General features: G+C 44.0%; 1 pseudogene; it reads right to left on the bottom strand.

Moving 5' to 3' along the window:
- The window catches only part of LOC142019518 (laminin subunit beta-4-like), a 30,782-nt pseudogene extending 3,259 nt beyond the window's left edge, over positions 1–27,523 (bottom strand).
- Positions 27,524–27,748: the final 225 nt, after the last annotated feature.

Here is a 27,748-nt window from a genome sequence, read left to right as displayed (position 1 = left end):
CACATGTAAGAATGGATCATCTTTTGACCCACTCTTTTGACAAAAGGGCCCCCCTGAGCACCTACAGGGCATTTTTTTTCTCAACAGTTTCTGTTGACAAAACACATTTTGTGTGTGGATGCTGCACGAGTTGTGTTGACAAAACCCCAGTTTTGTTGACAAAACTCCCTAGTGTAGACGTAGCCTCCTTGTGGGACCTCCTCACCATCCCTGCTGTCCCTGGAAAGGCTGGCGTTCTCTTCATCAACTTTTGGCTATGTCTATACTAAATCAAATCTTTGAAATGGCCATGCAAATGGCCATTTTGAAGATTACTAGTGAGGCACTGAGATGCATATTCAGTGCCTCATTAGCATGCTGCCAGCTGTGGCTCTTTGAAATTGCCGCGTTTCACTACTGTGCGGCTTGTCCAGATGGGGCTCCTTTTCGAAAGGACCCCCCACCAACTTCAAAATCCCCTTACTGATAGGAATAAGGGACTTTCGAAGTTCCGGGGGGGGGCCTTTCGAAAAGGACATCAGTCTGGATGAGCCGCATGGTAGTGAAATGCAGCAATTTTGAGGCGCCGCAGCTGGCGGCATGCTAATGAGGCGCTGAATATGCATCTCAGTGCCTCATTAGTAATCTTCAAAATGGCCATTTGCATGGCCATTTTGAAGATTTGAGCTAGTGTAGACACAGCCTTTCTGAATCTCTTCACCTCACTCCAGCTTCCTCTTCCACTCTCCTCCCCTTCCCCCAGCAGGAAGACTATTTAAAAGGTCCCCTGGCAGCCTAAAGTGAGATCAGCTGGCCCTAATAGATTTACAGCAGCCCCTTCTCCTACCGGTCAGCTGTTCCCCTCCCTGCCCTGAAGTAGCCCTCTGCTAATCAGCCAGGCTGTCCCTGCTTTGTTTAGAGCTGCCTCTCTCCCCTTCTAAGCTAGCCCTCTGGCCCGACCCTGTCACACTGCTTCATATGCAGGGACTGTTTTTGCAGATAGCATCGACGCAAATACACAAGACTCTGAAGGTAATAGCTGGGTGGGCAAGTACAGCGTGAACCCTCCACCTACCCTGGTTGGACACGGGGTGCAGGCTGCTTGGGAGCCCCACTGAGGGCAGGCAGAAGGACCAAGCTCCCCATAACTATCAGTGTGGTTCTCCCCAGCCCAGCTCCAGCTGGAGGGGGTGGCTCTCAGAGCTGCTACCTGGCCATGGGAAGAGGTGGGCAGGCAGCTGTTGGAAGCTGCATTGTCAACTCATGCACTTTCCACGTGCATTGGGTGTACAGCCTGCACAGCCGCCGGTCAGCTCCACGGCTCACACCTCTCCCCTCCCACCTTTCCTCTCTCCAGGTCAGCATGGAAACACCGGGAGTGCACCACATGCCCCTGCCCCAACATTAGAGCCATAGGAGCACACTGGGTGACACTCTAGAGGTGATTTAAAGGGCCAGATGCTCCAGGGTCCAGAGGCAGTTGCCCCCTTTGCTGTCTCCCCTTACCGCCATCAGCAGGACTGGATGGACCCAACCCAAAAAAAAAATTGTGATGGCTTCAAACTTCCTTGTGATTGTTATTAACAATGAGAAAAACAAAAACAAACAAACAAAAAAGACAGTTATGAGAGATTCTTCCACTGTGTCATTTCAAAACATCCCTGTAACTTCAGACATGACATCTCCCATTTAGCAGAGTTGCTCTCTTGCCTGATTACACCAGTCACTTTGAGACTTTCTTGGGTAACAGTCACAGAACTGATATTCAATTCCCTTAGGCATGTTCCAGGAGCCAGGGGCACACTGGTCACAGGTAGAACCTGTTACATTAGGTAAGCAAGGGCATTTTCCAGTCATTTGGTCACACAAGCAAACTCAATTTCGAGGTGGACATATTGCTGGGTTCATACTTGAGGAACTGCAAGTACACCTTGGAAGGAGAAGGCCAGTTATTATACTGGATAAAATAAGAGAATGTTTAACATACATTTAATACCTTTAATTTTTGTTCCTCCATAAAGGGAGCAAGTTTATTTTCTAGGAGTATTGTCAGTGGGACCAACAGCCACTGCAGGACAAAGGGCAAGATGGGAGAGGAGCCCAGCTCAGTGCCCTGGAATGGCTGGGGCCAAGGATGGAAGGGGCGTGGCCTACGGTAGGCAGCCCTTAGGGCTGTTCAGACTGCAGCGCTGGCCTGCCCGCCTCCCCAACTTTCCCAGAGCTGCATGGAACAGCAGAGCTGCACTGCTGCTGTGTTTCAGAGGGGACCCCGTGCCATTGCCCCTTTGCGCCCTCCACATTGGGAGGGCTGAGCATAGCATGACATGTCATTTCATACGAGCCATATACACAGGGAGGAAATCTGGAAGAGTAGGAATGGCATCTTAACTGACCATACCACCACAATTTAATAAGTATTTTTTAGCATGTTGAAGGTAGTGTTAACTGAATTGCTCAGTTCCTATCATGTTTCTTACTTGTCCTGCAAACACCAACTCCTCTTTGAGAGAGATCTTAGTCCTTCATGGTAATATCTGTTTGCAATTGGATTTTTTACTTACTTCTGCAGTTCTGAAGGAATGCTGACCCCAGGAAACCTGGCCTGCAGAACTGGCAATTTGGCCCATGTGTATTGTATAAACATTTTAAGCATTCTCCTGTAACCTTGTTAAAAGATTCTGGATCTGCTGCATCAGTAGTATTATTGCAGGAACATGGCAAACACTGAGCCCCTGGTCTTCCTGGATTCCCATAGAACCCACTGGGACACTCATCACACTGCCTGCCTGCCAGGAAGTAAGTTACAATCAATTGCTGAATGGTAGGAACACAAGTGACATCATTTGTCAACCAAACTGTTTGACACTTCCTGTGTGTGATAAACTAGGCTAAGGCCTTGTTCATACTATCTGGTGGATTGGCACTAAAGTGACTGATCCATCGGTTATGGATCTATCACGTCTGCTGTAGATGTGATTACATTGACTTCTGAGCTTGTTCCTATTGACACCGGTATTCCACCAAGATGAGAAGAGTAGCTGGAGTCAATTGGAGAGCATCTCCTGTTGACCTTACCACACACGAGATGTCATAGTAGTTATTGCAACTTTAGCTATGCTACCTGTGTAGCTGAAGGAGACTGGTGGTGTTTGCATGTCTTGCTATTTAGTTTTGACTAAGTAAAGGTGGATACCATGTCAGAAGTTGGTAGAATATTTTGAGAACAAAAGACTTTGCCTGAAGTACATGCTGCGTATAGAAATAAAGCCAGCACTGCCATTTCTACCCGGTGCTTTCTCCTTTAATAACAGAGAAAAAGCCATGCTAGTATATATACTATCAAAACTATCTTCTCCTTTAAGAATGGCTGATGAAGGGGAAAATATCAACTATGCTTTTCCTGATGATCTTTGAATAGAAATACCAGCTAACTTTATTTTCAGTTGTAAGCATTCATTAAAGGTAACATCCCACAACTCCAGGGAGTATGAACTCCAGTCAGAAGGAAAAGGCAGGTGTTAGTAATGAAAGATTTGATGATTAGCAACATAGATAGCTGGGTTGCAATGACTGGGAAAACCATATGCTGACTTGCCTGCCTACTATGAAGGTTGCTGAACTCTCAAGGCATCTAGATAGACTTATGTGTAGTGCTGAGGAGCAGCCGGTGATTGTGGTACATGTGGACAAAGGGAAGGATAGGAGAGATGTCCTGGAGGCCAAATTTAGCTTTCTAGGAAAGAGACTGAAATCTAGGACCTCTCTTGTGGCAGTTTCAGAAATGCTTCCAGTTCTACACACAGGGCGAGGTAGGCAGGCAGAACTTCAGAGTCTCAATGAGTGGATGAGACAGTGATGTAGAGAGGAGGACTTTAGATTTATTAGGAATGGGGGAAACTTTTGGGATGGGGGAGCCTATATAGGAAGGGTGCATGCCACCTAAATCAAAGTGGAACCAGACTTCTGGCACTTACCACTAAAAAGGTCGTAGAGCAGTTTTTAAACTAAGAGATGGGGAAAAGCCGATTGGTGCAGAGGAGCACATGGATCGGACAGAGACTTCTCTCAGAGGAAAGTGTAGTGATAGAGATTCTCTAGGTTTTAGTCAGGAGGAGAGGATGGAAGAGGATAAAGTATGGGCCAGACCAGATGAGAAACAATCACATGAAAAAAAAATTAACACATCAGGAAAGGGCAGACAAATAAATAGTGACAAGTATTTAAAGTGCTTATACACAAATGCTAGAAATCTAAATAATAAGATGGGTGAACTAGAGTGCTTCATATCTGAGGAGGACATTGGTATAATAGGCATCACAGAAATGTGGTGGAATGAGGACACGCAATGGGACACAATCATACTGGGGTACAAAATATATCAGAAGGACAGAACAGGTCATGCAGGTGGGGGAGTGGCACTATATGTGATAGAAAATGTAGAATCAAATAAAGTAAAATTCTTAAATGAATCAAAGTGTTTCACAGAATCTCTATGGATAGTAATACCATGATGTAATAATAAGAACATAGCAGTAAGGCTATATCATCAACCATCTGACCAGGACAATGATAGTGACTATGAAATGCTAAAGAAGAATAGAGAGGCTATCAAAATAAAAAACTCAATAATAGTAAAGAATTTCAGTTATCCCCATATTGACTGGGTACACGTCACCTCAGGACAAGATGCAGAGATAAAATTTCTCAATACCTTAAATGATTGCTTCTTGGAGCAGCTGGTACAGGACCCCACAAGGGGAAAGGCAATTATTGATTTAGTCCAGAGTGGCATGCAGGATCTGGTCCAATAGGTAACGATAACAGGACCTCTTGGAAATACTGACCATAATATAACAACATTTAAAATTTCTTTGGTGGGAAGAACATCTCAGCAATCCAACACTGTGGCATTTAATTTCAAAAAGGGGAAGTATGCAAAAATGAGGAGGCTAGTTAAACAGAAATTAAAAGGTACAGTGACTAAAGTAAAATCCTTGCAAGCTGCATGGAAGCTTTTCAAAGACACCATAAAAGAGGCCTAACTTAAATATATACCCCAATTTAAAAAACACAATAAGAGACCCAAAAAAGATCCACCATGGCTTAACAACTATGCAAAAGAAGAAGTTAGAGATAAACAGACAACTTTTAAAAAGTGGAAGTCAAATCCTAGTAAGGAAAATAGAAAGGAGGATAAATACTGCCAAATAAGGTGCAAAAATGTAATAAGAGAAACTGAAAGGGAGTTTGAAGAACACTTAGCCAAAAACTCAAAAAGCAATAATAAAATGTTTTTAAGTACATCAGAAGCAGGAAGCCTGCTAAACAATCATTGGGTCCCTAGATGATCGAGGTACAAAAGGACCACTCAAAGACAATCAAGTCATTGAGTAGAAATTAAATTAATTCTTTGCTTCAGACAACCTTTTATTCCAAAAGGTTGAAAAAGCTACTGGGGGGAAAGCTGTTCTAGATTTAATTTTAACAAATAGGGAGGAAATTACTGAGAATTTGAAAGTGGAAGGATGCTTGGGTGAAAGTGATCATGAAATCATAGAGTTCACAATTCTAAGTGTAACCCTTCTGTTAACGCCAGATGCCTGCCAGAAGGGCCGGGTTCAACTCTTGTGGGGTTTTTCTATCAAGGATACAATCAACCGGCTCGAGCCCCCACCCAGTGGCCTGGGACAATTTCACCCCCGTGCTGGGTGCCTGTAAGGCGGTTCTCCCCCCCGCCCCCGCAAGCACAGAGTCTGAGATAGAAATGGCTTGTTTAATGACCGTAACCTACCCCAAGGTTACAGCGACAGATGCAGTATATCTCAGCACAGAAGAGACAAAACCCCTTTTACCCAGATACCATCCCCATATGCAGTAGAACCCAGTCTCTTGCTGGGGCTCTTGGCCCTTTTCCACACACACACAGTTACAGGGTGTACCCTCTGCGGTGCAGTTCCAAACTCAAAGCCCACAGATACATCACCAGGGCAATACTAGCTGTCCACTTGTCTGTAGCCTCCCCTTGCTGTCACCAGCCGTCTGCCAGTTGCCGTCGTCTGCCGCCGCCGCTCCTACCGGCCGCCCGCCGGTCGCCGTTGTCTACCGCCGCCGCCGCCGCTCCTACCGGCCGCCCGCCGGTCGCCCCTCCTACCAGCCGCCCGCTGGTCCTGCTGTTGTCCGCCAGTCCTAACCCCACTGCTTGGGATTGCCCTAAGGCAGAACCCAGTGATTTCAGCTCTGTGTGGCCTCAGCTGCCACTCTGTGATTTCAGCTCTTGGTGTCTCTAGTGTGGGGTTTCACAAACACCCTAGTATCCAGCTCTATCTTTTAACAGGTGGGGAGGGTTAGTCAAGCCAGGCTTATAGCTATATGGCCAAGGCATAGGCAGGGCCAAGGCACTCAGCAAGCTGGCTCAACCCATACCCTCCCCCTTGCTCTCTCACAATGCTTTAAACCAGGGAGCCCTGTGTAATCAATGTCTTACACAGCTAAGGCGACTGCCCTGTCCCCCACAACAACCCAGAGCATTGGTGAGATCTCACAACTCCCACCCTAAATGTCAGCTTAAATTGTGATTTTACAACTACATGTTTACAATAGACCAAATCTCATGACTTACTTGCTACCCATTAGGCTTTGCCTGAAAAGGTATCACACATGCACACCTTTTGTATTCTCATGCAGATGACCTCTGGGAGACTCATTCCTCCCAGCCTTCAGCAGCACTGCATTCCTTCTGCCACATTCCCTACATCAGGAAGGGTAGAAGGGAAAACAGTACAATAGAGATAATGGATTTCAGGAAGGCAGATTTTGGTAAACTCAGACAGCTGGTAGGTAAGGTCCCATGGGAAGCTAAACTGAGGGGAAAAACGGCTGAGGAGAGTTGGCAGTTTTTCAAAGGGACATTATTAAAGGCCCAAAAGCAAGCTACCCTGTTGCATAGGAAAGATAGAAAACATGGCAAAAGACTGCCTTGGCTTAACCAGGAGATCTTGCATGATCTCAAAATAAAAAAGGAATCGTATAAGAAATGGAAACTAGGACAAATTACAAAGGACGAATATAGGCAAACAACACGAGCATGCAGGAGCAAGATTAGAAAGGCTAAGGCACAAAATGAGTTCAAACTAGCTACAAGCATAAAAGGAAACAAGAAGGCTTTTTACAAATACATTGGTAACAAGAGGAAGACCAAGGAGAGGGTAGGGCCATTGGTCAGTGAGGAGGGAGAAACAGTAACAGGGAATTTGGAAATGGCAGAGATGTTTAATGATTTCTTTGTTTCAGTCTTCACTGAGAAATATGAAGGAATGCCTGACATAGAGAATGCTAGTGAAAAAGGGGTAGGTTTAGAAGTTGAAATAAGAAAAGAACAAATTAAAATTTACTTAGAAAAATTAGATGTCTGCAAATCACCAGAGCCTGATGAAATGCGTCCTAGAATCCTCAAGGAGCTGATAGAAGAGGTATCTGAGCCTTTAGCAATCATTTTTGGAAAATTGTGGGATAGGGGAGAGGTTCCAGAAGACTGGAAAAGGGCAAATATAGTACCAATTTATAAAAAGGGGAACAAGAATAACCCGGGAAACTACAGGACAGTCAGCTTAACTTCTGTGCCAGGAAAGATAGTGGAGCAGGTAATTAAAGAAATCATCTGCAAGCATTTGGAAGGTGGTAAGGTGATAGGGAACAGCCAGCATGGTTTTGTTAAAAACAAATCATGTCAAACCAATCTAATAGCTTTCTTTGATAAAATAACGAGCCCTGTGGATAAGGGAGAAGCGGTGGCTGTGGTATACCTAGACTTCAGTAAAGCATTTGACACGGTCTCACATAATATACTTATCAATAAACTATGCAAATACAACTTAGATGGGGCTACTATTAGGTGGGTAAACAACTGGCTGGATAACCATACCCAGAGAGTAGTTATTAATGGTTTTCAATCCTGCTGGAAAAGTATAACTAGTGGGGTTCCTCAGGGGTCTGTTTTAGGACCGGTTCTGTTCAATATCTTCATTAACGATTTAGATATTGACATAGAAAGTACACTTATTAAGTTTGCAGATGATACCAAGCTGGGAGGGGTTGCAACTTCTTTGGAGGATAGGGTCATAATTCAAAATGATCTGGATAAACTGGAGAAATGGGCTGACGTAAACAGGATGAAGTTTAATAAGGACAAATGCAAAGTGCTCCACTTAGGAAGGAACAATCAGTGTCACACATACAGAATGGGAAAGGACTGCCTAGGAATGAGTACAGCAGAAGGGATCTAGGGGTTATAGTGGACCACAAGCTAAATATGAGTCAACAGTGTGATGCTGTTGCAAAAAAAGCAAACATGATTCTGGGATGCATAAATAGGTGTGTTGTGAACAAGACACGAGAAGTCATTCTCCCGCTCTACTCTGCGCTGGTTAGGCCTCAGCTGGAGTATTGTGTCCAGTTCTGGGCACCACAGTTCAGGAAGGATGTGGAGAAATTGGAGAGGGTCCACAGGAGAGCAATGAGAATTATCAAAGGTCTAGAAAACATGACCTATGAAGAAAGGCTGAAAGAACTGGGCTTGTTTAGTTTGGAAAAGAGAAGATTGAGGGGAGACATGAAAGCAGTTTTCAGGTATCTATAAGGGTGTCATAAGGCAGAGGGAGGGAACTTGTTCTTCCTTGCCTCTGAGGATGGAACAAGATGCAATGGACTTAAATTGCAGCAGGGGAGGTTCAGGCTGGACATTAGGAAAAAGTTCCTAACTGTCAGGGTGATCAAACACTGGAACGAATTGCCAAGGGAGGTGGCAGAATCTCCATCACTGGATATATTTAAGAAGAGGTTAGATAGATGGCTTTCAGGGATGGTCTAGAAAGTGCTTGGTCCTGCCATCAGGGCAGGGGGCTGGACTCGATGGCCTCTCAAGGTCCCTTCCAGTCCTACTCCTCTATGATTCTATGATTCAGTCTTTACGGCTGAGGATGTTAGGGAGATTTCCAAACTTGAGCCATCCTTTGTAGGTGACAAATCTGAGGAATTGTCCCAGATTGAAGTATCATTAGAGGGGGTTTTGAAACTAATTGATAAACTTAACAGTAACAAGTCACTGGGACCAGGGGGCATTCAGCCAAGAGTTCTGAAAGAACTCGAATGTGAAATTGCAGAGCTATTAACTGTGGTCTGTAACCTATCCCTTACAATCAGCTTCTGTATCCAATGACTGGAAGATAGCTAACATAGTACCAATATTTAAAAAGGAACTAGAGGCGATCCTGGCAATTGCATACCAGTAAGTCTAATATCAGTATCAGGCAAATTAGCTGAAAAAACAATAAAGAATAAAATTGTCACACATAATTCATTGGGCAAAAGTCGACACAGTTTCCGTAAAGGGAAATCATGTCTTACCAATCTATTAGAGTTCTCTGAATGAGTCAACAAACATGTGGACAAAGTGGATTCAGTATATACCGTGCACTTAGATTGCAGAAAGCCTTTGTCAAGGTCCCTCATCAAAGGCTCTTACATAGATTAAGTTGTCACAGAATAAGAGGGAAGATCTTTCATAGATTGAGAACTGTTTAAAAGACAGGAAACAAAGGGTAGGAATAAATGGTACATTTTCATAATGGAGAGGGGTAACTACCGGTGTTCCCCAAGGGTCAGTTCTAGGACCAATCCTATTCAGCTTATTCATAAATGATCTGGAGAGCTGGCTAAGTTTGCAGACAATACTAAACTGCTCAAGATAGTTAAGGCAAAAGCAGACTGTGAAGAACTTCAGAAAGGTCTCACGAAACTAAGTGATTGGGCACCAAAATGGCAAATTAATTTTAACGTGGATAAACGTAAAGTAATGCACATGGGAAAAAATAACCCAAACTGTACATACACTATGATGGGGGCTAATTTAGATACAAGTAATCAGGAAAGAGATCTTGCAGTCATCATGGACAGTTCTCTGAAAACAAAAAAGCAAACAGGATGTTAGGAATCATTAAAAAGGGATAGAGAATAAGACAGAGTCTATGTTATTGCCTTAATGCTCTGTACAGATGTGATCGCCTCATCTTAAAAAAGATATATTGGCATTAGAAAAGGTTCAGAAAATGGCAACTAAAATGATTAGGGGTTTGGAAGGGGTCCCATATGAAGAGAAATTAAAGAGACGAGGACTTTTCGTCTTAGAAAAGAGGAGACTAAGGGGGGATATGACAGAGGTGGATATAATTATGATCGGTGTGGAGAAAGTAAGTAAGGAAAAGTTATTTACTTGTTCCCATAATATAAGAATTAGGGGACACCAAATGAAATGAACGAGCAGCAGGTTTAAAACAAATAAAAGGAAGTTTTTCTTCACACAGTGCACAGTCAGCTTGTGGAAGTCCTTGCCAGTGGAGGCTGTGAAGGCTAGGAGTATAAGAGGGTTTAAAAAAGAGCTAGATAAATTCATGGAGGTTAGGTCCACTAATGGCTATTAGCCAGGGTGGGTAAGAGATGCTGTCCGTAGCTTCTGTTTGTCAGAGGCTGCAGATGGATGGCAGGAGAGCGATCACTGGTTCGGTTCACTCCCTCTGGAGCACTTGGCATTAGCCCATGTCAGCAGACAGGCTAGTGGGCTGGATGGACCTTTGGTCTGACTCAGTATGGCTGTTCTTATATTCTTACAAAAATAAACTGGTTTCCTTCTGATGGACAAAGAAAGGAAAAGTACCTTCATTTCCATCCCCTCCGCTGGAGAGCCAGACTAACTTGACTCTAAGAAATACAGAGGTAAATTACTACAAAACCAGCAACATGTAAAATAATCCAGAATGGAACCACCAATTTGTAAAGCTATAGTTCAAAATAAGAAAAATCTCTGCAGTGAGTGAGATGCAAGGTCACAACCTTCTCTCTTACAGGGAAACATTTTAAACCCAGGTTTTCAAAACAGATCACTGCTTTGGGTGCCTTGGATTTTGGATAACCACGGCTTGCTTACTTCAGAGAGGGTGAGCATCTGCAGCTCCCATTGACTGTAACTCAGCACCACTGAAAATGGCATCTGATGTGGTACTGCCTCAGCTAGTGTAAACTGTGCTTGCTCTACTAACTTCAGTGGAGCTATGACAACTTACAACAGTTGTTGATCAGAATCGCAGAATGAGCAGACACAACTGGAGTACACTGATAGGAATCTGAGCCAAAACGGATGTGGAGTTAAGAGAAGAGAACGCATACTTGTCAAGGAATAAATGAAAGTAAAATTAGATTAATTTGCTTCACTGAAGGCTTGTCTTCACAAAGCGGTGCACTGCTCCCTCAGTAATTGACTCACTAACGGTCGATTAATCACATCTGCTGCAATGCGATAAATCATTCTCCAAGCACTCTCCGGTCGACTCCAGTAACCACCAGGATGAGAAGAGTAGCTGGAGGCAGCAGGAGAGCAGCCCCTGGTGACCTTACCACAGAGTAGGCACCATGGTAAGGATGTCGACTTCAGCTACGCTATTTTCATAGCTGAAGTTGCACAGGTTAGATTGATGGCTGGTTAGTATAGACAAGTCCTAGGTCCAGTTATATTTGGTTTCGTCGGGTTTCTCTCATTCCTTGTTGAAACATTAATTGCAGACTTACTCTGGATGGTTGCTTACAATATGATTTCCCCTTCTGTCACAGTGAACCAGATATTAGCCATGCTATCTACCTTATTTTCATTATTCCACTCTATTGCTGAGCAGATGGGTGGCAATTAGTTGTAATTTTTCAATCTTTCCTTAATTACTGTAATCTTATTGTGGCAGGGCCAGGGTGGAGGGCCCCTCAGAGGGAGCCCAAACAGACAAAGGCTGTGTCTACACGTGCCCCAAACTTCGAAATGGCCATGCAAATGGCCATTTCGAAGTTTACTAATGAAGCGCTGAAATGCATATTCAGCGCTTCATTAGCATGCGGGCGGCAGCCGCGCTTCGAAATTGACGCTCCTTGCCGCCGCGCGGCGCGTCCAGACGGGGCTCCTTTTCGAAAGGACCCCGCCTACTTTGAAGTCCCCTTATTCCCATCATCTCATGGGAATAAGGGGACTTCGAAGTAGGCGGCGTCCTTTCGAAAAGGAGCCCCGTCTGGACGCGCCGCGCGGCGGCAAGGAGCGTCAATTTCGAAGCGCGGCTGCCGCCCGCATGCTAATGAAGCGCTGAATATGCATTTCAGCGCTTCATTAGTAAACTTCGAAATGGCCATTTGCATGGCCATTTCGAAGTTTGGGGCACGTGTAGGCACAGCCAAAAAGGCCTGCAGGACAATCATAGGCAGCCGAGTGGGAGATGGCTCAGCCTAACTAAAGCCAGCTGGCCCCAATGACTGGGCTAATAAGAGGCCTTTAAAAACCCTTCACAGAGGGACGGGTGGGGGAGAGAATGAGAGGTGAGCAGAGAGATGCAAGGAGACAGGAGCAGGGAGCGAGAACAGGGTTGAGAGGACCAGAGGAGAGCAGCAGGAACACCAGAGATCACAGAAGGACAGTGGGAGCTTCTGCAGATCAAGAGTGAGGACCCATGACTGCTACGGCCTGGAGAAGGTACCGGGGGAATCGTCTGGGGAAGTGGCTCAGGGAGGAGAGCTGCTGTGCCAAGGGTGAAGGGAGTCAGCTCCTCCCACTGGCAGCTGCACAGGGTCCCTGGGCCGGAACCCAGCACAAGTGGGTGGAGGCCGGGTTCCCCCTATACCACCCCTCACCCCACTGAATAGAGGCCAGAGGCCCAGGAATAGGACTGACTTTGTCACATGACGAAAATTAAATTGTATGTTTCGTACCTGAGTAGCCTGCATGACAATTGCAGACTAATTGCGAAGTGTGAGGATTATGGTAACAGGAATGTGTGAAATACCTACTGCTTGTAAGAGAATCGAGACACATACATGGGCAACAAGGATCTCTTGTGAGAGGATTTCCATAATAACCATCATCACACCTGTCAAAACAGTCACCACAGAGACATATTAAACAATCCTTGTTAAAAATACACCTCACAGTCCATGCAGACAGCTTGGTTCATTCAACTGCACTTTTTCAATATGACAGCACTTACCAATATTATGCTCCTCGCATTATTTGGTCTAGATGATTGCAGCCACACAGCCAAGTTATTGTGAGATAACAGCTGTTATTCTGAAATACAGATCCCTGTTCTGCAGTACTCTCTTCTGAGTTACCATTTTCTTCTGGTTCCCAGGGAAGCACCCCTGCCCTTTATGCTACAGGCCTGTGCAGTCTGGGGAAGATGTGTTTCATGAATGTGATCCTTCAGTCTCTCAGGTATTAGTCATGTTTTATATGCAATCATCTCATCAAATTCTTGCCCTGGCATTGAGGATGATTTGACAATCCTTATTCCCTATGAATCCCTAAGGATTTGGCAATCCTTATTCCCTATGAAACACAGTAGGGTCTCAACATCCGTGAACATAAGGTTTGCAAATTCAATTATTTGTGAGTGACCACGAGTGACCGCTCCCCCAGGGCTCTGGGCAAGAGCACCGTCAGCCTCAGCTTTGCAGTTCTCAGGGCAGGAGTGCCAGCGGCTGCTGCTTTCCCGAGGCCCTCGGCAGCGAGCACCGGTGGCCTCCACTTCCCCAGGGCCCTGGGCAGGGAGTGCAGGCAGCTTGCACTTCCGCGGGAGCTCCGAGGCAGGGTGTGCCAGCAGCCGCTGCTTCCCTGGGGCTCCAGGCAGGAGTGCCAGCAGCTGCTGCCTTGCTGGGCCTCCGGGCAGGAGCCCTGGCAGCTTGGCTTCAGGTGGGAGCGGCTGCCATATTTGTGAGGGTTCTCAACAAGGAACCCTCATGAATGTTGAGACCTTACTGTAACTTTGCTGTCATCTACACTACGCACATGCTATTTAAAAATAAATTCAAAATAGCTGGTGCATTATTTCAGTATCGGTAAGCCTCACTGAAGGAGGAATAGAGCTGATTTCAAAATAGTACCAGAGAGGTAGACTTGTTAGTCTGTATTCTAACAAAATAAAACAGAGGTAATTTCACAAGACAGGAGATAGTGCTTATTTTGAAATAGGCACTATTTTGAAATAAGTACCATGTGTGCAGACTATTTCGAAATAGCTAAGAGTTATTTTGAAATACATTTTTGTGTGCAGCAGCCCTATTTTAAAATAGGGATTCTGGAATAGCTTACTTTGAAATAGGGCTACTGGGCACATGTACCCAAACTGACCAGGCTTGAAGAGATTAAAGGAATTAGAACCACTACTGTATTCCCCAAACCTCAAGCAAACTACACATTTTATAGTAACAGAGTGAGAGCCGTGCTAGTCTATACACTATAAAAACAAAAAGCAGTCAAGTAGCACTTCAAAGACTGGCAAAATAGTTTATTAGGTGAGCTTCGTGGGACAGACCCACTTCTTCAGACCATAGCCAGACCAGAACAGACTCAATATTTAAGACACAGAGAACCAAAAACAGTAAGCAAGGAGGACAAATCAGAAAAAGATGATCAAGGTGAGCAAATCAGAGAGTGGAGGGTTGTGGGGGGAAGATCAAGAATTAGATTAAGCCAAGTATGCAGACGAGCCCCTATAGTGACTCTGAAATTTCCCATCCCGGTTTAAACCACGTGGTAATGTGCCGAATTTGAATATAAAAGCCAGCTCGGCTGTTTCTCTTTGAAGAACAGTGCGAAAGTTTTTTTTCAGTAACACACATACCTTTAGGTCATTAATAGGAATGAATTAATAGAATAGTTAGTCAACACACAAATATGCGTTACTGAAAAAAAACTTTCACACCGTTCTTCAAAGAGAAACAGCCGAGCTGGCTTTTATATTCAAATTCGGCACATTAACACATGGTTTAAACCGGGGTGGGAACTTTCTGAGTCACTATAGGGGCTCGTCTGCATAATTGGCTTAATCTAATGCTTGACCTTACCCCCACACCCCTCCACTCTCTGATTTTTCTCACCTCCATCATTTTTTTTCTGATTTGTCCTCCTTGATTACTGTTCTTGGTTCTTTGTGCCTTAAATATTGAGTCTGTTCTGGTCTGGCTATGGTCTGAAGAAGTCGGTCTGTCCCACAAAAGCTCACCTAATAAACTATTTTGCTAGTCTTTAAAGTGCTACTTGACTGCTTTTTGTTTTTACACATTTTATGTTCAAGTATTACCAAATACTTTTGGCTCCATCATCCACCTACTTAGAGACCCTTTTAATCTAACTGGTTGTTAATGTAAAATTTTCTAAATATATATACTTTAAATTTACCGCACTACAGCCGCGTCTACAAAAGCTGGCTACTTTGAAGTAGCCGTGCCAACTTCGAAATAGCGCCCGCCACGTCTACACGGGGCGAGCGCTATTTCGAAGTTGAAATCGACGTAAGGCGGTGAGACGTCGAAGTCGCTATCCCCAACAGGAGATGGGAATAGTGCCCTACTTTGACGTTGAACATCGAAGTAGGGTACGTGTGGACGATCCGCGTCCGGCAACATCGAAATAGTGGAGTCCGCCATGGCGGCCATCAGCTGAGGGGTTGAGAGACACTCTCTCCAGCCCCTGCGGGGCTCTATGGTCACCGTGTGCAGCAGCCCTTAGCCCAGGGCTTCTGGCTGCTGCTGCTGCAGATGGGGATCCATGCTGCATGCACAGGGTCTGCAACCAGTTGTCGGCTCTGTGGATCTTGTGCTGTTTAGTGCAAGTGTGTCTGGGAGGGGCCCTTTAAGGGAGCGGCTTGCTGTTGAGTCCGCCCTGTGACCCTGTCTGCAGCTGTTCCTGGCACTCTTATTTCGATGTGGGCCGCTTTGGTGTGTAGACGCTCCCCTGCAGCGCCTACTTCGATGTAGTGCTGCCCAACATCGACGTTGAATGTTGACGGCACCAGCCCTGGAGGACGTGTAAACGCTATTCATCGGAATAGCTTATTTCAATTTCGCTACATCAAAATAAGCTATTTCGATATAGCATCCCTGTGTAGACGTAGCTTATTACTGGTACATTAAGTAACCACAATTTATAAAGGGTGCACTGTATTTTTTTTCCTCTGCTGCTTCCAAGACAGCCAGTCGACAGAAATCAACAAATAGCCTAAGGGTCAGATTATCTAAATCATTTTCTAGCAGAACTCCCCATAGAATTCAAAGGGAAGTTCTCTTTACAACTGACTGGGAGGAGATGACTCAGCCAAACTAAACTGATCCGCCAACCAACCCTATTACTGTACCAGAACTGTATTGACATCACCGATGTTGATGCAGGAACAGATAAAAGAACTATTTCCCATGCCATTAGAAACGTATGAGGAAAATAACTTGCCATTCATATGGAAAAAGCTAAATATCAGAAGAGAACAGTTCATTTAGGTTCCTCAAAGATTACCCTCATAGGATCTGGCCCTGACAAGCTGACAAACAAACCTACCACATCTATCTTGTATCTGAATAGTGACACAGATAGCTGTGTTAGTCTGTATTCCATCAAAACAAAAAAAAGCAGTCCAGTGGTGGGAGGTTTTGGGCTTGCATGTGTGTGTTTGTTTGTTTGTTTGTTTGTTTGGAGTTTGGAGTGCTGAGCTGAGTGTTTGTTTGAAAGGCCGTGTGCTCAGGCAGGCAGTTGGAAGCTGAGAGTCTTGATTAGGTTTGAATTGAAACACCGTGTGCTGATTGGCTGAGCTGTAGGCAGAGGGAGGAGCTATCAGGGAGGCCGAGCACTTAAACCCCACTAGTAAGCGACCAGGGAGCTTTGCGACCGGGTGCTCGCGAACAGGGTGCGTGCTAACAGGAGGGAGTTTTGAGAGGGGAGTTTTGAGGGGGAGCTTGGAGGCAGCCAGTGACTTCTATTGCCCTTAAACTAAATCCTTTATAACAACCTCTATCTGAAACATTTAATTAACCCTCATATATAATTAGAGTAGGAAATGGAGGCAGAAGCCCAGCAGCAGAGTGGGGGCTATCCTGTTTATTGTGTCGAGTGCAGTATGTATGACTACCTACCCTGTGGGTGGGTGGCATATGTGTGCGCTCGATGCAAGGAGCTCCTGGCCCTCAGAGACCGAGTGCATGCTTTGGAGGCCAGGGTGGCTGAACTGGAGGAGCTAAGGAAGGCAGAGGTGTTTGTTGATGAGACTTTCCGGGACATAGTAGGGCTGTCCCACCTCCAATCTGACAGTCCTGATGCTGTGACGGAGGATGAAAGGCTCAGGGAAGGAGAGCAGTCAATGGGAGCAGAGGGAAACCATCCCATAGTTGGGACCCTCCTTCCAGAGGGTGATGTTGTATCCTCTCGTGCCGAGGATACTTCTCCGGGGGAGGGAGCGCCAGCTGTTAGGAAGAAGCAGGTTTTAGTAGTGGGGGATTCGAAATATAGATAGTTGGGTTTGTGATGACCGGGAGAACCGTATGGTGACTTGCCTGCCTGGTGCGAAGGTTGCGGATCTCTCGAGGCATCTAGACAGACTTATGGGCAGTGCTGGGGAGGAGCCGGTCGTCATGGTACATGTTGGTACCAATGACATAGGGAAGGGTAGAAGAGATGTTCTGGAGGCCAAATTTAGGTTACTAGGAAAGAGACTGAAATCCAGAACATCTTTGGTGGCATTCTCTGAAATGCTTCCAGTTCCACGCGCAGGGCCAGATAGACAGGCAGAACTTCAGAGTCTCAATGCGTGGATGAGACGATGGTGTAGGGAAGAGGGGTTTAGATTTATTAGGAACTGGGGACACTTTTGGGGTAGGGGGAGCCTATACAGGAATGATGGGCTCCACCTAAATCAAGGTGGATCCAGACTGCTGGCATTAAACATTAAAAAGGTCGTAGAGCAGTTTTTAAACTAAGAGGTGGGGGAAAGCCGATTGGTGCGGGGGAGCACGTGGATCGGACGGAGACTTCTCTTACACGAGGCTCCATAGATAGGGATTCCCTAGAAGTTAGTCAGATAGGGAACGTGGGAAATAATATATGGGCAAGATCAGATGTGAAACAATCGCATATAAAAAAATCCAACGCGTCTGTGAAAGGCGGACATATAAATAGTGGTAGTTTTCTAACATGCTTTTACACTAATGCTAGGAGTCTGTCTAATAAGATGGGTGAACTGGAGTACCTCATATCAAAGGAGGAAGTTGACATAATAGGCATCTCAGAAACATGGTGGAATGAGGACAATCAGTGGGACACTATCATACCGGGATATAAATTATATCGGAAAGACAGAACAGGTCGTGCGGGTGGCGGAGTGGTACTATATGTGAAGGATAATATAGAATCAAATGAAGTAAAAATCCTAAAGGAATCAAAATGTTCCATAGAATCATTATGGATAACAATTCATTCCTCTAATATGAATATGGCATTAGGAATATATTACCGACCACCTAACCAGGACAGTGATAGTGATGCTGAAATGATAAGGGAGATTAGAGAGGCTATCAAAATAAAAAACACAGTAATAATAGGAGATTTCAATTATCCCCATATTGATTGGGTGCATGTCACCTCAGGACGGGATTCAGAGATTAAATTTCTTGATGCCTTAAATGACTGCTTCTTGGAGCAGCTAGTACAGGAACCCACAAGGGGAGAGTCGATTCTCGATCTAGTCTTGACTGGAACGCAGGATCTGGTCCAAGAGGTAACTGTTACTGGACCGCTTGGAAATAGTGACCACAATATAATAACTTCTAATATTCCTGTGTTGGGAAGAACACCGCAGCGGTCAAACACTCTGGCATTTAATTTCAAAAAGGGGAATTACACTAAAATGAGGAAGCTAGTTAAACAGAAACTAAAAGGTAGAGTAATTAAACTAAAATCCCTGGAAGCTGCATGGAAACTGTTTAAAGACACCATACTAGAGGCCCAACTTAAATGTATACCCCAAATAAAAAAACACAATAAGAGACCTAACAAAGAACCACCATGGCTAAACAGCCATGTTAAAAAGGCAGTGAGAGAGAAAAGGGCAGCTTTTAAAAAGTGGAAGTCAAATCCTAGTGAGGAAAATAGAAAGGAACATAAACACTCCCAAATTAAGTGTCATAATGTAGTAAGAAAAGCCAAAAAAGATTTTGAGGAACAGCTAGCCAAAAATTCAAAAAACGATAGTAAAATGTTTTTTAAATACATTAGAAGCAGGAAGCCCGCTAAAAAGCAGTGGGGCCCTTGGATGATAAAGATATAAAAGGAGCGATCAAGGAAGACAGTGCCATTGCGGAGCGATTAAATGATTTCTTTGCTTCAGTCTTCACGGCTGAGGATGTTACAGAGGTTCCTAAATCTGAGCCAGCCTTTTTAGGTGACAAATCTGAGGAACTCACTCAGATTGAAGTGACATTAGAGGAGGTTTTGGAATTAATTGATAAGCTGAATAGTAACAAGTCTCCAGGACCAGACGGCATTCACCCAAGGGTTCTGAAAGAACTCAAATGTGAAATTGCGGAGTTATTAACAGTGGTTTGTAACCTATCCTTTAAATCCACTTTGGTACCAAATGACTGGAAGACGGCCAATATAATGCCAATATTTAAAAAAGGCTCTAGAGGAGATCCTGGCAATTATAGACCGATAAGTTTAACATCAGTACCAGGCAAATTAGTAGAAACACTAGTAAAGAGTAAAATTGCAAGGCACATAGAAGAGCACGAATTGTTGGGCAAAAGTCAGCATGGTTTCTGCAGAGGGAAGTTGTGTCTAACTAATCTATTAGAATTCTTTGAAGGGGTTAATAAACATGCGGACAAGGGGCACCCAGTGGACATAATATACCTAGATTTCCAGAAAGCCTTTGATACGGTCCCACACCATAGGCTTTTATGTAAATTAGGTGGTCATGGGATAGGAGGAAAGGTCCTTTCATGGATCGGGAATTGGTTAAAAGACAGAAAACAAAGGGTGGGAATAAATGGTAAATTTTCACAATGGAGGAGGGTAACTAGTGGTGTTCCCCAGGGGTCAGTCCTGGGACCGATCCTGTTCAACTTGTTCATCAATGATCTAGAAAATGAGGTAAGCAGTGAGGTGGCAAAGTTTGCAGATGACACCAAGTTGTTCAGGACAGTCAAAAGCAAAAGGGATTGTGAAGAACTACAAAAAGATCTCAGCAAACTGAGTGATTGGGCAGCAAAATGGCAAATGAAATTTAATGTGCGTAAGTGTAAGGTAATGCATGTTGGAAAAAATAACCCAAATTACACGTACTACATGATGGGGTCAAATTTAGCTACGACAGATCAGGAAAGGGATCTTGGAGTTATAGTGGATAGTTCTCTGAAGACATCCACGCAGTGTGCAGCGGCAGTTAGTAAGGCAAATAGGATGTTAGGAATTATTAAAAAAGGGATCGATAATAAGACAAAAGATATCATACTTCCCCTATATAAAACTATGGTACTCCCACATCTTGAGTACTGCGTGCAGATGTGGTCTCCTCACCTCAAAAAAGATATATTGGCATTAGAAAAGGTTCAGAAAAGGGCGACTAAGATGATTAAGGGCTTGGAAAGGGTCCCATATGGGGAGAGGCTAGAGAGACTGGGACTTTTCAGTTTGGAAAAAAGGCGATTGAGGGGCGATATGATAGAGGTATATAAAATCATGAATGGTGTGGAGAAAGTGAATATAGAAAAATTATTTACCTTTTCCCATAATACAAGAACTAGGGGACACCAAATGAAATTGATGGGTAGTAGGTTCAAAACTAATAAAAGGACATTTTTCTTCACACAGCGCACAGTCAACCTGTGGAACTCCTTGCCCGAGGAGGCTGTGAAGGCCAGGACTCTATTAGGGTTTAAAAAAGAGCTTGATAAATTTTTGCAGGTTAGGTCCATAAATGGCTATTAGCCAGGGATAAAGTATGGTGCCCTAGCCTTCAGAACAAGGGCAGGAGATGGATGGCAGGAGATAAATCACTTGATCATTGTCTTCTGTTCTCCTTCTCTGGGGCACCTGGCATTGGCCACCGTCGGCAGATGGGATGCTGGGCTCGATGGACCTTTGGTCTGACCCAGTATGGCCATTCTTATGTTCTTATGTTCTTATGTTAGTAGCACTTTAAAGACTAACCAAACAATTTATTAGGTGATGAGCTTTCGTAGGACAGAAGTGGGTCTGTCCCACAAAAGCTCATCAATTAATAAATTATTTTGTTAGTCTTTAAAGTGCTGCTTGAGTGCTTTTCTCTTTTTATCTTGTATCTGTGTATTGGTGAATGAATACATAGCTGTCACTAAACAGTGAGGTCTGATTATGATCTTGGTTTCACATGGGTATTTCTCTTTGTCATTATTATATGCTGGTGGCTGAGGGTAGAGCTGGGCCCAGAAGTTTCAGGTAGCATTGCATCACACCAAAAGATGCATGTGAAACTATGCACTACATTCAGACAACTTTTTAGATGACAGTCCTCACAAACTTTGCACACGTACTTCCAGTTGTAAACCCACGGCAGCTCAGGCATTCACCAGTCACTGGATCACAGAGCTCTGCCTAGCCATTACATGGACACGGGCGACAGTGGGGAAACACATAATACCTAGCCAGGCACCAACTGCAGCATCAGCCATCCATCTCTCAGTGACATGAATACTGTCCTGTTGGTTGATCACACAATGTGCTCACTGAGCCTTGAGGATGGCGCTCACATGCTAGGTGAACACAAGAAAAAGCAGATGCTGTATTCAGGATCAGCTACATTCTGAATGTATTTTCCTAAAACTGGTCACCATCTGATGCCGTAAGACTGAGATGTGGTTTTACTTATATGTGCAGCAGGGACTGGAGGCCTAATATTTTTTTATTTTATTGCTGTAAGTTTTGTGTACATCTGTGACTGGAAATCCCCAAAAGTTTGATGTATATAAGCTTATCTGAGCCACCTTGGCCTGCAGAAATGGGCTGTGAATCACATGAGAAGAGGCTTCTAACGAGCCTTCCGGAAGTGTCTGTTTCCAATTAGTCTGGCATTACCATCAGAGCAATCCTTTTTCAGCACTTCCTTTTCCATTCCCAGTGGGTGCCAGGAAGTAGAGTCATGTGGGATTGGGGGTTGGGAGGAAAAGCTAATTGTGTATTTTGAATCTCAAATGAGGTTCACTTGGAGGGATAGATAAATACTGTTTACTTTTATATGAAGCCCTGTTTGATGTTCACTGTTTTGTATTTACAGTAACATCCATGGAAACCAAAACCAAAACGTCTTGCAGAACATCTGTCACAACAGGAGCCTGCAACATTAAATTGACATTGACATTGGCCTCCAAGTAGACTGCAGCTGGAGCTCAGGGACCCTAGTGGGTGACACTTGCATGCTGTTGAAAAAAAAAAATCTCACACAGGTTATATAAAGCAGGAAGAATGGAGTTAACTATTTTCACACTTCCCACCTCTTTAGCAGATTTTATACTGAGAATCACCAGAGCTGTGCTAAGAGAACAAAACAGATTCTGAGCCCCTCAAGCCAGGGGGTTACCTGCTACAAAATGTTATGCTTTGAATTATTTGACCTTGCATTAATCTTATACTACAGTTGTCAATGTGAGCCACAAAGTTGTGGTCTGGATCTGCAAAGTTTGGAGTGTTGCAAAATTCAGATCCCGTTATAAATATGCTCAGAATCTGAGATGCTTGCTTATGGTCTAGTTCTAGCTAATGCATCAGAAGAGAGATTTGCTAATGTTTGGACAGGCTCAGAAATCCATTTAAAGGCATCATCAGCTAATGGATTTGGTAATAGCAAATTATAAATGATCATGTTTCAGCAAAAAGTGGAAATACCATGATGATAATTACATCTCTTGCAGACATTCCACTTCCTGTCCTGGTTACAGTTAGGAAGAGCAGAGTGGTACTATTCAAAGAGCAGCGTTGTGTAATTGGACATGATTGAACTATTTGTTGCAAATAATATATCTGATGACTGTTCACATTTTTGTTAGCCATATTAGTATTGTAGGCCCTGGCTGTAATGCTTATTTCATTGGACACAATGATTTTTTTCCTTCGTAATTTGACCTAAGCTATAACGGTGGAGTAATATTTAGAAAATAATGTATTTGAGTTTTTCTGTCAGGTGCGTACAAATTACTTGTGAATATTTTCCTCATTATTTGTCTGACTTTGTGTGTGGAATTAATCTCTTTCTCATACACACATTCATGCATGAACACACATGCACATCAAGCCACCCGTTCAATGACAGTGAATTTTTCAAATGGGAGAAATATTTTCTGGTTCAGCTGGAGGAAAGGGAAGGGGAAGATATTTTGAGACTATCTGAACTGGGTTGCTCGTTCTAAGCAGTAAGACGTTTGTTTGCAGGACACACAATGCTTTTCAGTGTACTGAACATGTCAGGTTAAAAATACAGCTCTCAAAATTCATTACATCACAGCCCCTTCTGACAACAAAATTACTGCATGACCCAGGGAGGAGTGGGAAGGAGGGATGCAGCCTGAGTTTCACACCCTGTGTTATGGGAGTGAGGGCTGGAGTCCAAGCCCAACTGCCCCAGCTTCAGTCCTGGGTCCCAGCTACTCTAATACTGGCCCCAGAGACCCCCTTAAAATGGGGTTGCTCCACTTTGGGGTCTCCCTCCACAGGCTGGGAACTGCTGGACTTGTGGGTGTTTTTAGAGCATTAGCTAACAGCCACCAGGTTAGGAATTTCTTTTTCAGCTCAAATTAATCTGAGTCTTTTGGTTGTTGCCACAGTAGGTTAGGTGGGTGAAAGGATGGTAGTAGAGCTGTTTTTCTAGCACCAATCCTAAACTCTGATCATGCAAACAACACTTACACATATGCTTCACTTTACCACCATGAATAGTCCCACTGAAAATAATATAGAGAGGGAGCCGTGCTAGTCTATACGCTATCAAAACAAAAAGCAGTCAAGTAGCACTTTAAAGACTAGCAAAATAGTTTATTAGGTGAGCTTTTGTGGGACAGACCCACTTCTTCACACCATAGCCAGACCAGAAAAGACTCAATATTTAAGGCACAGAGAACCAAAAACAATAATCAAGGAGGACAAATAAGAACAAAATGATCAAGGTGAGCAAGTCAGAGAGTAGAGGGATAGAAGTGGTGGGTGGGGGGAAGGTCAAGAATTAGGTTAAGCCAAGTATGCAAACAAGCCCCAAGAGTGACTCAGAAAATTCCCATCCTGGTTCAAACCATGTGTTAATGTGCCGAATTTGAATTTAAAAGACAGCTTGGCTGCCTCCCTTGCAATAGTGGTGGGAAAATTTTTCTTCAGTAACACGCAGACTGTTAAGTCATTAACAGAATAGCCCACTCCATTAAAATGCTGGCTGACCGGTTTGTGGATCTGGAGTGTTTTTATGTCTGTTTTGTGCCCATTAACTCTTTGTCTTAGGGAGTTAGAAGTCTGTCCAATGTACAAAGCATCTGGGCATTGTTGGCACATGATGGCATATGTGATGTGAGTTGAGAAACATGAGAATGTGCTCGTGATTCTGTGAATAACCTGGTTAGGTCCAGTGATGGTATCTCCAGAATAGATATGTGGACAAAGCTGGCAGTGGGCTTTGTTGCAAGGAAAGGTTCCAGGACTGGTATTCCTGGGGTATAGACTGTGCCTGTTGGTGAGGATCCTCATTTGATTGGCAAGTTGTCTGTAGGAGAGAACAGACCTGTCACCTCGGGCCTTCTGGAGTGTGGCATCCTGGTTAAGGATAGGTTGTAGGTCTTTAATAATTCATTGCAGTGGTTTGAGTTGGGGACTGTAGGTAATGACCAGTGGTGTTTTGTTCTTGACTATTTTGGCCCTATCTTGGAGTAGCTGGTCTCTGGTCATTTTTTTCTGATTTGTCCTCCTTGATTACTGCTTTTGGTTCTCTGTGCCTTAAATATTGAGTCTGTTCTGGTATTGTTTTGAAAATAATATAATTATTCACAGTAATAAAGTTAAATGTGTGCTTTGGGATTGCTTCCAGGATTGAGGCCCCAAACTGTAATCACCACAGCTTTTTTTTTCCTTAAAGAAAGACAAACAAAGAGCTAGAAAATTATTCCTGATGGAAACTGAAACATATTAGCTTTTCAAGCTATTTTTCTGGCAAACCTTTTAGAAAGAAGAATATCAGTACTACAGTTTCCTATAAATAGAAACGATGGCTTTCCTAGCATGCAAACAAGCAGCTCCTGTCGCTAATACAAAAAATAAATATCAGTAATTCCCTTTTTCTCATAATCATACTCCCAAGAACAATGACATGGAAATGGATACACCAATTCAAATGTAATTCATAGAAGGGCAAAGACAGAATTAGAATGCCAAGGACATGTTTAAACCAAAGTGTACAGGCTGACTACTGTATCAGAGGAAAATAAATATTATGTCAGTGGTAATGAGGAATAAAACAACACGTTGATAACAGTGATTGCAAAATACTGGTTTTCTCTCAAGTTTACTGTTGTTACATGCACAGGAAGGCATGTAGAGATTACAGGACACAGTGGTTGGACGAAATGTATGACTGTCTTCCTACAAATCCTCTAGTGGCTACCACAATTACTGGCTTTAAATAGTCACAGACAGCTTGTATCATATGGCAAACACTCGATAGTATGCTCTAGCTGCTGTGAACCCATAACTGCTCCAAATCGGGTCCTATATCTATTAGATAAGTTACCTTTTCCTAGGGTATCCCTGTGCCCACAGATCGCCACCACTGCCAAACATATGAGAATGTGCAAAGAACCTGTGCTGGAGAATGTTTAAAGTGGAAAAGCTGTTGCACAGGGGCAGTTCCACTCTCTCAGCCTCAGAAACCTGGTTCCAGTGGTACGAAAAGTCATCACGGCTGGGACTTCCTAGGCTGCAGTGGATGGCCATGCCGTTTTTGGTGCCTTGTCATGCCCTTTGCTCTCCACAGAATGTTGCAGAACCACCTTCCTGGTCATTGGATCTTGCTGTTGATCTCATCCGTCCAATCTGCTGGGGCCGACTTTGCATGCTGGGATAGGCAATTCCCTATCTCATCGCAGGTTTCAGACCTGCCGGCTACCCTTACCTGGGTTAGCCTGCCTGTCAAAGCGGTTTATCAGGGTGTGGCCACTGCACACGCTACAGCTTCTTGGAGCCACAGGTGAGAGCTGGGTGCCAGGTGGGGACCAAAGGTGCACAAACTGCCCCTGAAGAGACACAACAAGTCCCCACACCAGAGGTGCTACCCCTCCCTGGACACCCCACACACCCCTAAATGCATACGTAAGGCCAAGGCACCCAGTCTGTTAGCAGGAGGGATTGAACCTGCGACCACAGGGGCTAAAGCCCTGTTCTCTACCATGTGAGCTAAAGACTAGCTGGCTTGAGTTAACGACCTGGTCTATGCTGCAGTGGGATATTGATCTACGTTACACAACTTTGTCTATGTGAATAACGTAGCTGAAGTTGACAGATTTACTTACCACGGTGTCTTTACTGTGCTGTGTTGCCAGGAGACAGTCTCCCATAGACTGCCTTTGGGCTTCTGGTGGAGTACCGGCTTTAATGTGAGAACGACTGGCAGTCGATTTATTGAGTCTATACTAGACTGGATTGTTTGCTGGATTGATCACTGCCCGTTGTTATGACCAGTAGTGTAGACCTACCCTAAGTTGCTACTAAAGGCATTCAACTAAAAGAATTTTTCTTTACATGGGGCTGCTGAGAAAGTCAGGTGTCTAGCACCCTTTCACCAGAACATAAATATATTGCTTCTGGGATGTCACCAAGCTGCACCACCTCAAGAGTCCCAAAATCACTCCCAAATTAGGTAATTAAGGAGACCAAAAAGAACCATGTCAGAATAGGGCAGTTAGAGTGATCTTTAAAGAAACCAGAGGCATTGCCTGTTTTGCCCTATAAAGGAAAGACTGTCATATTTGTTCAATGCTGATGCAAACAGCAGCTAGAAGAATCCATTCGCAGCCCATGACAAGTTTTATTAGTCCTACAAAATCCAGGAAACTATGCCACATGCTCCTGAGTGCCAGCTACTGGTTGTGAATTGAATTAACTATGTACATCTACAGAACACCCCCGTAACAATATTGTACATGTAAAGTCAGCCACCAGTAAAAGCCTCTATGCCACTCTGTACAGCTACTTACGAACTGCTCCACTGTGAACACGAGCAGACATGCTCACTATGAGCCTTGCACACACCTCACGCAGAGTCTGAGGTCCAGCTTCGGAAGCAATTTTGATGCAGTGATACTGCTGGCACTCATCCAGATCTTTTGGCCTGCACAGTTGCTCCACAGAACTGATTCTCGGCATAAGTTCAAGCTTTGGAGTTGACAGAGAAAGGAAAGACAAAGGTTTTATATGGATGCAGAGAAAAATACAGTTTACCAAACTACTGTTTTATTCTGCACTTCATGGTTGGAAACCCAAAGCTCAGCCATTTTTAGACTTTCCATCTTATGGTTAGTAACAGAGAGGAAGCCGTGCTAGTCTATACACTATAAAAACAAAAAGCAGTCAAGTAGCACGTTAAAGACTAGCAAAATAGTTTATTAGGTGAGATTTCGTGGGACAGACCCACTTCTTCAGACCATAGCCAGACCAGAACAGACTCAATATTTAAGGCACAGAGAACCAAAAACTGTAAGCAAGGAGGACAAATCAGAAAAAGATAATCAAGGTGAGCAAACCAGAAAGTCCCCATCCTGGTTTAAACCACGTGTTAGTGTGCCGAATTTGAATATAAAAGCCAGCTTGGCTGTTTCTCTTTGAAGAACGGTGCGAAAGTTCTTTTTCAGTAACACACATACC

This window comes from Carettochelys insculpta, chromosome 1, assembly GCF_033958435.1.
Source record: "Carettochelys insculpta isolate YL-2023 chromosome 1, ASM3395843v1, whole genome shotgun sequence".
In the NCBI taxonomy this organism is placed as follows: domain Eukaryota; kingdom Metazoa; phylum Chordata; order Testudines; family Carettochelyidae; genus Carettochelys; species Carettochelys insculpta.
Note: the sequence above shows the minus strand (reverse complement) of the source record. Positions and strands in the feature narration are given on the sequence as shown.